Genomic DNA, 13129 nt, shown 5'->3' on the forward strand with positions numbered 1-13129 from the left:
ATTTACTTTTTTCCTAAAATGCTGAATGTCCCTTTTTTCGTCCTCGTGCATTTCAATTAACGCTGTGCTGTTTTTGTCTAGAATCCTACGTGCGGGCTAGACTTCCTGGACCGAATGGACAGCAGAAAACGGTCTCTGAGGTTATTTTAATAGGTACTGGGGGATTTTTTTTGGGGGGGGGGGAGTAAAACAATTATTTCGCGTCTTAGAACGTGCACAGAGGACTGTGCCTGGATTGCTTTATTTATGCTTTTATTCATTTATTCAGTTGATAGGCCACCCTGAAAAAAGAGAAATGGGACAAGGCAAAAATGAATGACGTTTGAAACCAGTGGTTCTCAAATGTCCTAATGCCGCGACCCTTTAATACAGTTCCTCATGTTGTGGGACTGGCCGGTCTGGCCTGGAAGGAATTCACCTCCTGCCCCCAAAGTGGGGATTAGCATTTCCCTGGGCATGCAAGAAAGGATCACAAGAGCCAAGCACGGACACAGTCCCTTCTGCCCACCCACTCACAACCTGCCTACATCCACAGAGTCAGCATTCCTGTCAGATGGCTCTCTGACAGACCTCCTTTCAAGGAAGGAGAACCTACCACCTTCCACTGAGAAACCACTCTAACTGTCAGGAACTTCTTCCAGAGGTTTACACAGAATTTAGAATCATAGAGTCCTAGAGTTGGAAGGGACCTCCTGGGTCATCTAGTCCAACCCCCTGCACTATGCAGGACACTCACATCCCTATCGCTCACCCACTGTAACCTGCCACCCCCTTGAGCCTTCACAGAACCAGCCTCTCCATCACATGGCTCTCCAGCCTCTGCTTAAAGGTAAAGGTAAAGGTCTCCCCTGTGCAAGCACCGGGTCATGTCTGACCCTTGGGATGGCGCCCTCCAGCGTTTTCATGGCAGACTCAATACGGGGTGGTTTGCCAGTGCCTTCCCCAGTCATTACCGCTTACCCTCCAGCAGCAAGCTGGGTACTCATTTTACCAACCTTGGAAGGATGGAAGGCTGAGTCAACCTTGAGCCGTCTGCTGTGATTGAACTCCCAGCCTCATGGGCAGAGCTTCAGAGTGCATGTCTGCTGCCTTACCACTCTGCACCACAAGAGGCTTTTAGCCTCTGTTTAAAAATCTCCAAAGATGGAGAACCCACCACCTCCCGAGGAAGCCTGTTCTACTGAGAAACCGCTCTGCCATGAACTTCTTGTGTAGACGGAATTTAGAATCATTTAATCATAGAATCATAGAGAGTTTTCAGGGCACAAGGCCCTGCTTAATCATAGAAGCATAGAATCATAGAGTTGGAAGGGACCTCCTGGGTCATCTAGTCCAACCCCCTGCACTGTGCAGGACACTCCCAACCCTCTCGCTCATCCACTGTCACCTGCCACCCCCTTGAGCCTTCACAGAATCAGCCTCTCCGTCAGATGGCTCTCCATCCTCTGTTTAAAGATCTCCAAAGATGGAGAACCCACCACCTCCCGAGGAAGCCTGTTCCACTGAGAAACCCTTCTGTCAGGAATATCTTCCAGATATTTAGCCAGAAATTCCCTTGAATTAATTTCGACCCATTGGTGTTCTATGTAAATGTTTCAAAATGTTTTATGTAAACCGCCCAGAGCCGTAGGGAAGGGCGGTATAAAAATCTAAATAAATGAAAATGAAATGAAATTAATGGTTCTGGCCCGAGTCTCTGGGGCAACAGAAAACAACTCTGCTCTATCCTCTATGTCAGGGGTAGTCAACCTGTGGTCCTCCAGATGTCCATGGACTACAATTCCCATGAGCCCCTGCCAGCATTTGCCACTGATTGACTACCCCTGCTCTGTGACATCTTTTCAAGTACTTGAAAAGAGCTATCAGATCACCTGAGAGTCTAACAAAAATTGTGGCAGGGGATGAGCGTTTATTAAATTTCCGTTTTCATTCTTTTGGCATCCAGAGGCGCCTTAGAGATGAAGAAATTTGTGGCAGGGAAGGAGCTTTGGTGAACCATTTTTTATTTCTGCCGATATCTGAAGAAAACAGATTCAAGAAGCAGACATCGATCCAGCGTAGATCAATATGGGTATCTGTGCTAGGCTGTCTGAAGCAGTTTTAGAAAGCCAGAGTCCGGGAGCACCATAAAGGCCAACAAAAGTCGTGGTGAGGGACAAGATTTTGTGAGTCGCAGCTCACTGATGTTGCTACTATAGATCCCTGGCACAAAGATTTTGTGCGGCATCCCTAGGCTGCAGATTAAGTTGTGCGGCAGTCGACAAAATAATAATTCTCACAATATGTGTCACTTCTCAATCGAACGCAAATATCAGGTCTGACGCCGATGTTCCAACCCCCCCAAATAACGCGGGGGGAACGACGTATGTTTTAAGGGGAAATCCAGAGAAGGAAGAACAGGGGAGTGAAAAGTCACGTGCTCGAGGGATTTGCAAAACTAGAACAGGGATGTTTCCAGGTCAAAACCGCCGGGACACTAAATCCGAAACCATCCGTACGATATTCTCGGCTTTTCTTCCGAAATAAGCTTCCGCAGAAAAATGACGGGAAAGCACGATTTAAGGTGAGCCCTTGGCCGGAGCGGCTGAAAAGCCCAGCCATTACCCAAATTAGGATTGTGACCCAGCTACGAGACTCTATCCAAGGGTGTTGGGGAGGGAGATAGTCTCCCCGGACTCGGATACTTGGAATCGCCAACTGTGCCTTGCAGGAAGAATTTCCCAGAGGAGATAGCCGAGCGTCGTTCTTATTAAAAGGCAGGCATTTAAATATAGAACGAGGATTGTGACCTAGATTGCATGTAAACAAGTTCACACAGACCTGGCAGCTCTCAAGAATACTGAGAGGGCGTGTTTATGAGCCGCAGAACCGGTTTAGGGACCCGGCTTTAGGATGCAACATTTTGTGCTAATTGCCCGGGTTCCGTCTTTTCCACTGTTCCAATATTTGCTTGTAGACTGAGGGCCGTTTTGGACCACTGTTGTTTTACAGCCTTTTACAGCCAGCTTGGTGTAGTGGTTAGGAGTGCGGACCTCTGGGTTTGATTCCCCGCTCCTCCTCCACGTGCAGCCAGCTGGGTGACCTTGGGCTAGTCACAGCACTGATAGAGATGTTCTGACCGAGCAATAATATCAGGGCTCTCTCAGCCCCACCTCCCTCACAGGGTGTCTGTTGTGGGGAGAGGAAAGGGAAGGTGAATGTAGTATGCTTTGAGACTCCTTCGGGCAGAAAAAAAGCGGCCTATAAGAACCAACTCTTCTTCTTCTTCTTCTTCTTCTCCTTCTTCTCCTTCTTCTCCTTCTCCCTCCTTTTCCTTCTCTTTCTATAATATCAGGGCTCTCTGAGCCTCCCCTCCCTCACAGGGTGTCAGTTGTGGGGAGAGGAAAGGGAAGGAGAATGGAAGCCGCTTTGAGCCTCCTTTGGGTAGAGAAAAGCGGCATATAAGAACCAACTCTTCTACTTCAGTAATCTCAGGGCTCTCTCAGCCTCACCTCCCTCACAGGGTGTCTGTTGTGGGGAGAGGAAGGGAAGACGACTGTAAGCCGCTTGGAGACTCCTTCTGGGAGAGAAAAGCAGCATATAAGAACCAACTCTTCTTCTTTATGCCTGTATGTTTTTAGTGGTGGTTTTAATTGACACATTTTGTATTGTTTATATTGAATGGATAGCATTATTATGCTGTTATTGTTACAGTTTGCTTTGTGTTGCTTTTACACTTTGCTTTGGTTTGCTTTTAAAATGTCAAGGGAAGAAATATCTTTTGCTATTTCACGGACGCAGGCAAGATATTTAGCATCTTTATTTTATTTAAAACACTTATCAGCCCCCTTTCTGCCTCGCAGGAATCAAGTGTGAATAGAACCACAGCTATTACTTCTTTTTAAAGAAACCATAAAAATCCACAATTTAAAATCACGATCAGGACTGTCAATAAATTAAAAAACCAAATGGGTCAAATGCAGTCCTAGATAAAACTGTTTTCAGCTGCTTCCCAAAGATTGAATGTGACGAGGTGGGGATACTTTCCGGGGGAAGCTGTTCTGGAATTGTGGGGCTACTAATATAAAGGCCGTGTCTTGAGTTGCTTTGGTTGACGGGACAATCAGGAGGGCCTCTCCTTGTAATCTGCATCCCCAGACAGAAGCATACAGGAGACAAGAATCCTTCAGATGTCCTGGTCTCAAGCCATGTAGGGCAGTTGTCCCCAACCCCCGGTCTGGGGACCGGGACCGGTCCGTCGATCAGTCGGTACCGGCCGCTGCTCCTCCCCCTCCTCCCTGTCTGCTGCCTCGGGGGCTGCCCTGCCACTCTGCCACCGGCTCACCTTGGGTGCTCTCCAGCGGCCGCCATGGCTGGAGCTCGGCATGGCAGTGCGCAGATGCTACTGGCAGCGCCCCCCAGCAGGTGGCGGGAAGTCAGGGGCGTGGTGGGAAAGCAAGTGGAGCAGGGGCTCAGGCAGTGGCGACGTCCCTCAGCAAAAGACTACCCCCCCCTTCCGGGCCTCAGTAAAATTGTCAAGCGTTGACTGGACCCCGGTGATAAAAAGAAGAAGAAGAAGAAGAAGAAGAAGAAGAAGAAGAAGAAGAAGAAGAAGAAGAAGAAGAAGAAGAAGAAGAAGAAGAAGAAGAAGAAGAAGAAGAAGAAGAGTTGGTTCTTATATGCCACTTTCCCTACCCGAAGGAGGCTCAAAGCGGCTTACAGTCGCCTTCCCTTTCCTCTCCCCACAACAGACACCCTGTGAGGTGGGTGAGGCTGAGAGAGCCCTGATATCACTGCTCGGTCAGAACAGTTTTATCAGTGCCATGGCGAGCCCAAGGTCACCCATCTGGCTTCATGTAGGGGAGCGCAGAATCGAACCTGGCATGCCAGATTAGAAGTCCGCACTCCTAACCACTACACCAAACTGACTCTCTTAACCTATCAAAAGGTTAGAGACCACTGATGTAGGGCTTTACTAGGGATACAACTGAGTCATTTGAGAGCTTCTACGTTTCTGTTGCCCATGGAGGAACCCTTCCCTGGGATGCAGCCCAAAGTGGCAGCAGGGGTGGGGACTCTCTGAAATATTCCTTGCGCACATATCCAAGAAAAAGACGAAGGCCTGTTGTAGCACGACGCGCGACCCGCGTGCATTAGAACCATTCATCATGGCTCAGTTCCAAACGTTCATTTATCAAATTGCCAACGATATCTTGGATGGGAATATTTTCGCTCCCATTGTCCTGAAAGGGAGGATGAACGAGGCGTATCGGGCGAACCAGACAAAATTGTATTTCCTTAATTTTCTTTTGTTTTCCCCCTGGTGTTTTTGCTAGCTCTATTTTAAAAATTTCTTCATTGCCAAAAGAGATTTTTTTTTAATGAAATATAGATTTTTTTTCCCTCTTTGCAACTTGAACGATGAAGCCCTCAAGGGTTTTTAGGAGGGGTAATGAGACTTATTTGGAGAGGGGTGTCTATCCAAGCCCTACAAAATATACTATTTTTTTTTGTATTGTTAAGTCAAGTTCTATTCTAGATCCTATTCAAATCAGTCAAAAACTAATAAAATGAACCTTCGGCTTTCTCCTGCTTGTAAAAAAAAAAAAGGTCTAAGGCAGGGGTAGTCAACCTGTGATCCTCCAGATGTTCATGGACTACAATTCCCATGATCCCCTGCCAGCAACCGCTGGCAGGGGCTCGTGGGAATTGTAGTCCATGAACATCTGGAGGATCACAGGTTGACTACCCCTGGTCTAAGGTCAAAAGTCCTCTCCTATCAAAAACCTGATCATTTGGAGGCTGCATGACCCCCACCCGATCTAAGCCTCCGATAAACTGAATAGACTACTCTATTTACCTAATGTGGGGCTGCCCTTGAAGATAATCCAGACGTTTCAATTCCGTAGCCCGGCAACAAGATTATGATCTGCAGAGAGAGCCACTTTTTACATATCATGCTTGTTGGAAGGTCGGCCATGTTTGGAAACAGAAAAGGACGGAATGATGACTTTAATCAATTGAAATTTAATCCAGGTAAGACGCTTAAAGGTAAGTTGAAGGCTGATCCGGGAACCGGTGCTGGGAGCGGGCCCCCCTCGCCCAAGGCAGCCCAGGGCTGCACTGCTAGCTCTCCAGTCTGCCCATGAGGGTTTTCCTCTCCACCCACCCACCCTGCAGTGAAGGCACAAAAACTCAGAACTTACGAGATGCTCTTGTTTATCAAGTTTGCCTCTTCAGCACCTGGCACTGTGGCACACGTGGCAGAGCCCAACAGAATCACATTTTTGTTATCTTGCGACACATGAATGCAATACCTCTGGGTCAGACCAGTTAAGAGCGGAGGCCTCTCATCTGCAGAATCAGGGCCCATTCCGCACATTTAAAAAATGCCATCTGCGCGCCAGGACCCATTCGGTGCGTTATCTAACATACCGAATAGGTCCTGGCGCGCAGATGGCGTTTTTTAAATGATAGTTGAGCACTTTTGAATGCATACTTAAATGGCATGTCATATTTTGTACATTAGCGCCACGGACGTAGCTGTATATTTAGTTTCGTTCATAAATTGGGGCGGTGGTTAAGCTTGATGTAGCAGTTAAAAGCAGCAGCTTCTAATTTGGCGAGCTGGGTATGATTTCCCGCCCCTCCACGTGCAGCCAGCTGGGTGACCTTGGGTGAGTCACAGCACTGATAAAGCTGTTCTCTCACAGGAGTCTCTCTCAGAGCCCTCTCAGCCCCATCTGCCTCACAGGGTGCCTGTTATGGGGAGAGGAAGGCGACTGTAAGCTGCTTTGAGGCTCTTTCGGGGTGAGAGAAGATATAAAATAAAAGATTGATTGCTGAAGACTAATTTTGACAGTAACCTTTGTAGAAACCAACTTTAAAGAAATACAATATTGATAAAGTATCACTGATGAAGTTATACGAAAACGAGACTGTATCTAGGAACTCGTTCTGCTTATTATTGTTTGAATAAAGTTTCTGCCCTCACCAGCTCAAAAACTACTTTCCGTCTACGCATCTTCGGTGGACCGGTCACCTCTGTTTGGACGGAATCAGACCAGAGGTCTCTCCAAGTTATTGGCTCCTCAGACTGGCAGCAGCTGTCCCAGATCTCAGTCTTTCCCATCCCCTCCTGCCTGGTCCTTTCAACTGGAGATGTTGCTGGGGATTGAACCAGGGACCTTCTGCATGCCAAGCAGAGGCTCTTCCACTGAGCCACGGCCCCTTCCTAATCAATATGAACACAGGAAGCTGCTTCTACTAAGTCAGATCACAGGTCTACCCAGGTCAGTCTTTCGCATCCCCTCTAGCCTGGTCCTTCTAACTGGAGATGCCGGGGATTGAACTGGGGACCTTCTGCATGCCAAGCAGAGCCTCTGCCACTGAGCATTATTAATGAGCTCCATAGATCAGGAAGGCTCTCCCTCTCCTGACATGCTGCAAACGATGCAAAACTGAATTATTCAAGAGGTCTTTTATATGCAGGCAATAAGGGAGTGCTGAGCAGAATTATTCAGAAAGTTAACTGGACAAATTACAGGGGACTTCGGCCAAAACTGACGAATGTAGCTAGCCAGAAGCAGGATCTGGCTATATAATTTTTGCTTCATTTAATGGGCTGTGTGAACACTTATGATTTGCGTCAGCTACGTTTTTAAGACTCCGGTTGGTTCTACAGTCCAAATCCTATTGCATTATTCACTGAATGTCCAGTCCTGTGGACGGCAGAGACTCAGTCAGTGCAACCCAGTGAAGAACTGCCGTGGGTAGAAAGAAAAGAAAAGAAAAGAAAAGAAAAGAAAAGAAGGGAGGGAGGGAGGGAGGAAGGAAGGAAGGAAGGAAGGAAGGAAGGAAGGAAGGAAGGAAGGAAGGAAGGAAGGAAGGAAGGAAGGGAGGGAGGGAGGGAGGGAGGGAGGGAGGGAGGGAGGGAGGGAGGGAGGAAGATACACTCTCCAGAATAGTGGAAGGAAGGAAGGAAGGAAGGAAGGAAGGAAGGAAGGAAGGAAGGAAGGAAGGAAGGAAGGAAGGAAGGAAGGAAGATACAAGGAAGGAAGGAAGGAAGGAAGGAAGGAAGGAAGGAAGGAAGGAAGGAAGGAAGGAAGGAAGGGAGGGAGGGAGGGAGGGAGGGAGGGAGGGAGGGAGGGAGATACACTCTCCAGAATAGTGGAAGGAAGGAAGGAAGGAAGGAAGGAAGGAAGGAAGGAAGGAAGGAAGGAAGATACAAGGAAGGAAGGAAGGAAGGAAGGGAGGGAGGGAGGGAGGGAGGGAGGGAGGGAGGGAGGGAGGGAGGAAGATACACTCTCCAGAATAGTGGAAGGAAGGAAGGAAGGAAGGAAGGAAGGAAGGAAGGAAGGAAGGAAGGAAGGAAGGAAGGAAGGAAGGAAGGAAGGAAGGAAGGAAGGAAGGAAGGAAGGAAGGAAGGAAGGAAGGAAGATACACTCTCCAGAATAGTGGAAGGAAGGAAGGAAGGAAGGAAGGAAGGAAGGAAGGAAGGAAGGAAGGAAGGAAGGGAGGGAGGGAGGGAGGGAGGGAGGGAGGGAGGGAGGGAGGGAGGAAGATACACTCTCCAGAATACTGGAAGGAAGGAAGGAAGGAAGGAAGGAAGGAAGGAAGGAAGGAAGGAAGGAAGGAAGGAAGGAAGGAAGGAAGGAAGGAAGGAAGGAAGGAAGGAAGGAAGGAAGCTGGCACCCCTAGGCTGCCCCACAATCCACCCTCCAAAGTAACCGTTTTCATAGAAGCACAGAATCCTAGAGTTAGAAGGGCCCTCCAGGTTCATCCAGCCCAACCCCTTGCAGAATGCAGGAAAGTCACAACTACCTGCCCACCCACAGTGACCCCAATTCCATGCCCAGATGATGCCTCCCCCAAACTAGAATCCCTCGCCGGGGGAATGAATTTTTTTTTTTTATAGTTTAGAAAACAGCTTCAATTCCGTGGCATCTCCAGGTCACACCTGGAGGTTGGCCACCCACCTAAATTCCGTGCGCTAGCCCCAATTCCCTTGTGCTGCTTTCAATTTTGGCAAACTGGGCCTTGCAGAAGTTAATTACTGAACGAGGAAGGAAAATCAATTAAGCCCAGGAGACTGACGGACGGGTGCCTAAGACCCTCGAAATCAACTCTCTTTATGCGCGGGTGAGCGCATGCAAACGGAAGCCGAGCCTTTGCAAACAGCCCCGAAAATCAAACAAAACGGCCCCAAAGCAAGATGCGGGGACGACGGGACGGGCAACCTGCCCGGCAGATCCTGAGTCAGGCAAAGCTGCCATCGATTTCACGTCAGGGTCTGCTGAGGTTAGGAAGCTGGAAGTTTAATGAGGTCGGCCAGCGGGCTCCCGACGGACGACCTGACTCAGCAGAATGGACGCAGCCCACCCCGACGGCCCGTCCTCGCTTCCCCCCTCCGCTAAAGGCCCCTTTTTTATTTTTAACTCGGTCACATTCGGGATTATTTTTAGGCCCACTTAACCTTAGCTAAATGTGCCGGACGGATCGAAGCCGCACGCGCTGCTGTCTACCCCTATTATCCGGGGCCGGGCCCTGTTAAGTCTCTGTCCCTTTCGATTTTGGGCGAGAATTGAGGAGATAATTCTATCAGAGTTAATGAGGAGTCCCTCCGGATCACTGATAAAAAGGTTGAAAAGGACCAGACCCAGTACTGAGCCCTGCGGCACCCCTCTGCTCACCTCCCTCCTATCTGATGAAATGCCACTGACATCTACTCCTTGGGTGCGGCTTTGCCTACCCAACGACCCACCGACCCATCCGAAAAGGGATGTATGCCTTGGGCCGCCTCGACCAAAGGGACCAAGCCCAATGAAGATAGGTTGAGGGACTTGGGAATGTTCAGCCTGGAGAAAAGGAGATTGAGAGGGGACATGATAGCCCTCTTTAAGTATTTGAAAGGTTGTCACTTGGAGGAGGGCAGGATGCTGTTTCCGTTGGCTGCAGAGGAGAGGACATGCAGTAATGGGTTTAAACTTCAAGTACAACAATATAGGCTAGATATCAGGAAAATATTTTCACAGAGTAGTTCAGCAGTGGAATAGGCTGCCTGAGGAGGTGGTGAGCTCCCACTCACTGGCAGTCTTCAAGCAAAGGCTGGATACACACTTTTCTTGGATGCTTTAGGATGCTTAGGGCTGATCCTGCACTGAGCACGGGGTTGGACTAGATGGCCTCTATGGCCCCTTCCAACTCTAGGATTCTATGATTCTGTGATTCTGTTGTTAAGAACAGCAGCCTCTAATCTGGAGAACAGGGTTTGGTTCCCCACTCCTCTGCACGCAGGCAGGCAGCTTTGGGCCAGTCAGTCTGTTATAGCTGTTCTCACAGAGCTCTCACAGATGGCCTGTATGGCCCCTTCCCACTCTATGATTCTATGATTCATCCGGTGGTGGCCGGCGCACCTAGATCCACCTGTAAATCCTGGGCTGGGTGATACGCCTGTGCCTGAACAAGCCCTGTCCACACCCACCCCAGGCCCCGATGGCCAGGCAAGAGAAGAAGGAAAAGAAGAAGAAGAAGAAGAAGAAGAAGAAGAAGAAGAAGAAGAAGAAGAAGAAGAAGAAGAAGAAGAGTTGGTTCTTATATACCACTTTTCTCTACCCAAAGGCTACTCACAGCGGCTTCCATTCGCCTTCCCTTTCTTCTCCCCACAACAGACATCCTGTGAGGTGGGTGAGGCTGAGAGAGCCCTGATAATACTGAAGAAGAGTTGGTTCTTCTATGCCGCTTTTCTCTACCCAAAGGAGTCTCAAAGGGCTTATATTAGCCTTCCCTTTCCTCTCCCCACAACAGACACCCTGTCAGGGAGGGGAGGCTGAGAGAGCCCTGATATTCCTGCTCGGTCAGAACAGCTTTAAGAGTGCTGTGACTGGCCCAAGGTCACCCAGCTGGCTGCATATGGAGGAGGAGTGGGGAATCAAGCCCGGTTCTCCAGAGAACAGGCTGCCGCTCTGAACCGCAACACCAAGCTGGCTCCTGTTGCACCTTGAAGACCAACAAAGTCTAAATCCAGGGATAAGCATTCTTGTGCAGGCACACAAAAGCTTACCCCCGAGCTCTACTCTGTTGGGCTTAAAGGGGCCTCTGGACTCAAACTTTGTTCTGCAGCTTCAGACCCAACATGGTGACCCTAACCAGAACGTGAAAGATCCGTGGCCATCTTCTTGGACATTCGGCATCTCGGAGCCTTCTGGGCCCAGGGAAAGAAGCGTGCTTTCTGAATTGCACATCTGTTTTGAATTCATTCGGCAAAGTGAGAATCCTCTTCCTACGACAGCTAATTGGTCTGTACTGCGATGGCGACAGTCAAGGTGACTTGGACTTCTCAATACGCCACGGAAAGAATCCGGGGAAAGAATCTGGTGGGGACTGAACTGGGCTTGGATTAGGCCTGCAGATTTTGCTGCACTTCCAATATAATGAGTGTTAGAAAGACGAGTTTTCTTCAGCCCAGTTTATTATGGCCAAGAATAAATTCTGTTCCGGCCAGCCTGGTCTACATGGGACATTCATAGAATCATACAATCAGATTAGAGGCTGCTGTTCTTAACAGAATCACAGAATCACAGAATCCTAGAGTTGGAAGGGGCCATACAGGCCATCTAGTCCAACCCCCTGCTCAACGCAGGATCAGCCCAAAGCATCCTGAAGCATCCAAGAAAAGTGTGTATCCAACCTTTGCTTGAAGACTGCCAGTGAGGGGGAGCTCACCACCTCCTTAGGCAGCCTATTACACTGCTGAACTACTCTGACTGTGAAAAATTTTTTTCCTGATATCTATCCTATATCGTTGTACTTGAAGTTTAAACCCATTACTGCGTGTCCTCTCCTCTGCAGCCAGCAGAAACAGCATCCTGCCCACCTCCAAATGACAACCTTTCAAATACTTAAAGAGGGCTATCATGTCCCCTCTCAACCTCCTTTTCTCCAGGCTGAACATTCCCAAGTCCCTCAACCTATCTTCATAGGGCTTGGTCCCTTGGCCCCAGATCATCTTCGTCGCTCTCATTGAAGTCACCCAGCCTAGGCTGCGGCCAGGCTCTTAGTCTGAAAAGCTGAACCCCTTCAGCAGTGAGGTATGTGACAACAGCTTCTTGATCTAGGACAGTCTAGGGTTCACCACACACTCCCCACCAAATCAACACCCTGTTATCAGTCCTTCTGGGGGTGGGTGACCTCCTGCTCCTGTTTCCCGCAACACTCAAAGTAATAACAGAAGGGGAGGGGAAATTTTAATGGCCACTGGGTCTATGGTATGATATCACTTCCACATTTTTCCAGTCCTCTCTAGGAATTGCCCAGAACTCTATGGTTTCATCATAGAGTTGCTGCCGATTCCTAGAGAGGTGTGACATTGTTTCTGGGATTCTCATATAATCATGTTGATGCTGATGGCTATTCCCATATCCCTGTCTTCCCCAGTCTCCTGCTGGTTGCCAGGGCAGGTGTGGAAACCCTAATCCTGCCCTACAATAATTAAACATTGTTAAGCATAAGGATGTGAGATAATTCACGCCAGACAGAGAGAGAGTTATGATGGCCCCTAGATTTTTGGCCACTGTGTGACACAGAGTGTTGGACTAGATGGGCCATTGTCCCGATCCAGTATGGCTTCTCTTATGTTGTTATGTCTGGATCAGGGACGCGCTGTCTTCTTGGTGCTTGGGGGGGCCACACTGGGAGGGCTTCTGGGGTTCTGACCCCGCTGGGGTATCTCTTGAGGGTCCCTGGGTTTTGGTCACTGCGTGACACAAAGTGTTGGACTGGATAGGCCATTGGCCTGATCCAACATGGCTTCTCCTATGGGGGGGGGTTAAACTGAGGAACCGCTCTAACTGTCAGGAACTTCTTCCGGATGCTTAGTCAAAAATGTTTTGAATTAATTTCATCCCATTAGTTCTGATCCGACCCTCCAGGCAAGGCAACAGAAAACAATTCCGCTCCACCCTCTATGTGGCAGCCCTGTGAGTACTTGAAGATGGCTAACATATGTCCTCTTCACAACTACACAACGCTAGCTAGGACTACCAGAACGCGGCTGGGAAACTTTTGGAGATTTCGAGCGGGCGCCTGGGGAGGACAGGGACCCCAGAGGTTGCCACCCCTGGCCACACCCCTGAAACTTCGCCCGGCAAGG

General features: G+C 49.0%; 1 protein-coding gene and 1 long non-coding RNA gene across 4 annotated transcripts in view; one reads left to right on the forward strand and one right to left on the reverse strand.

The window, feature by feature from the left end:
- SLC35F4 (solute carrier family 35 member F4) overlaps positions 1-13129 on the reverse strand; it is a 151732-nt gene that overhangs the window by 106650 nt on the left and 31953 nt on the right. The window lies entirely within an intron of this gene.
- LOC143830885 (uncharacterized) lies at positions 2230-13017 on the forward strand. The gene is made up of 3 exons (XR_013228618.1): positions 2230-2563; positions 5889-6015; positions 12890-13017. It is a non-coding gene; the product is annotated as an uncharacterized LOC143830885 (long non-coding RNA).

This window comes from Paroedura picta, chromosome 2 (assembly GCF_049243985.1).
Source record: "Paroedura picta isolate Pp20150507F chromosome 2, Ppicta_v3.0, whole genome shotgun sequence".
NCBI lineage: Eukaryota > Metazoa > Chordata > Lepidosauria > Squamata > Gekkonidae > Paroedura > Paroedura picta.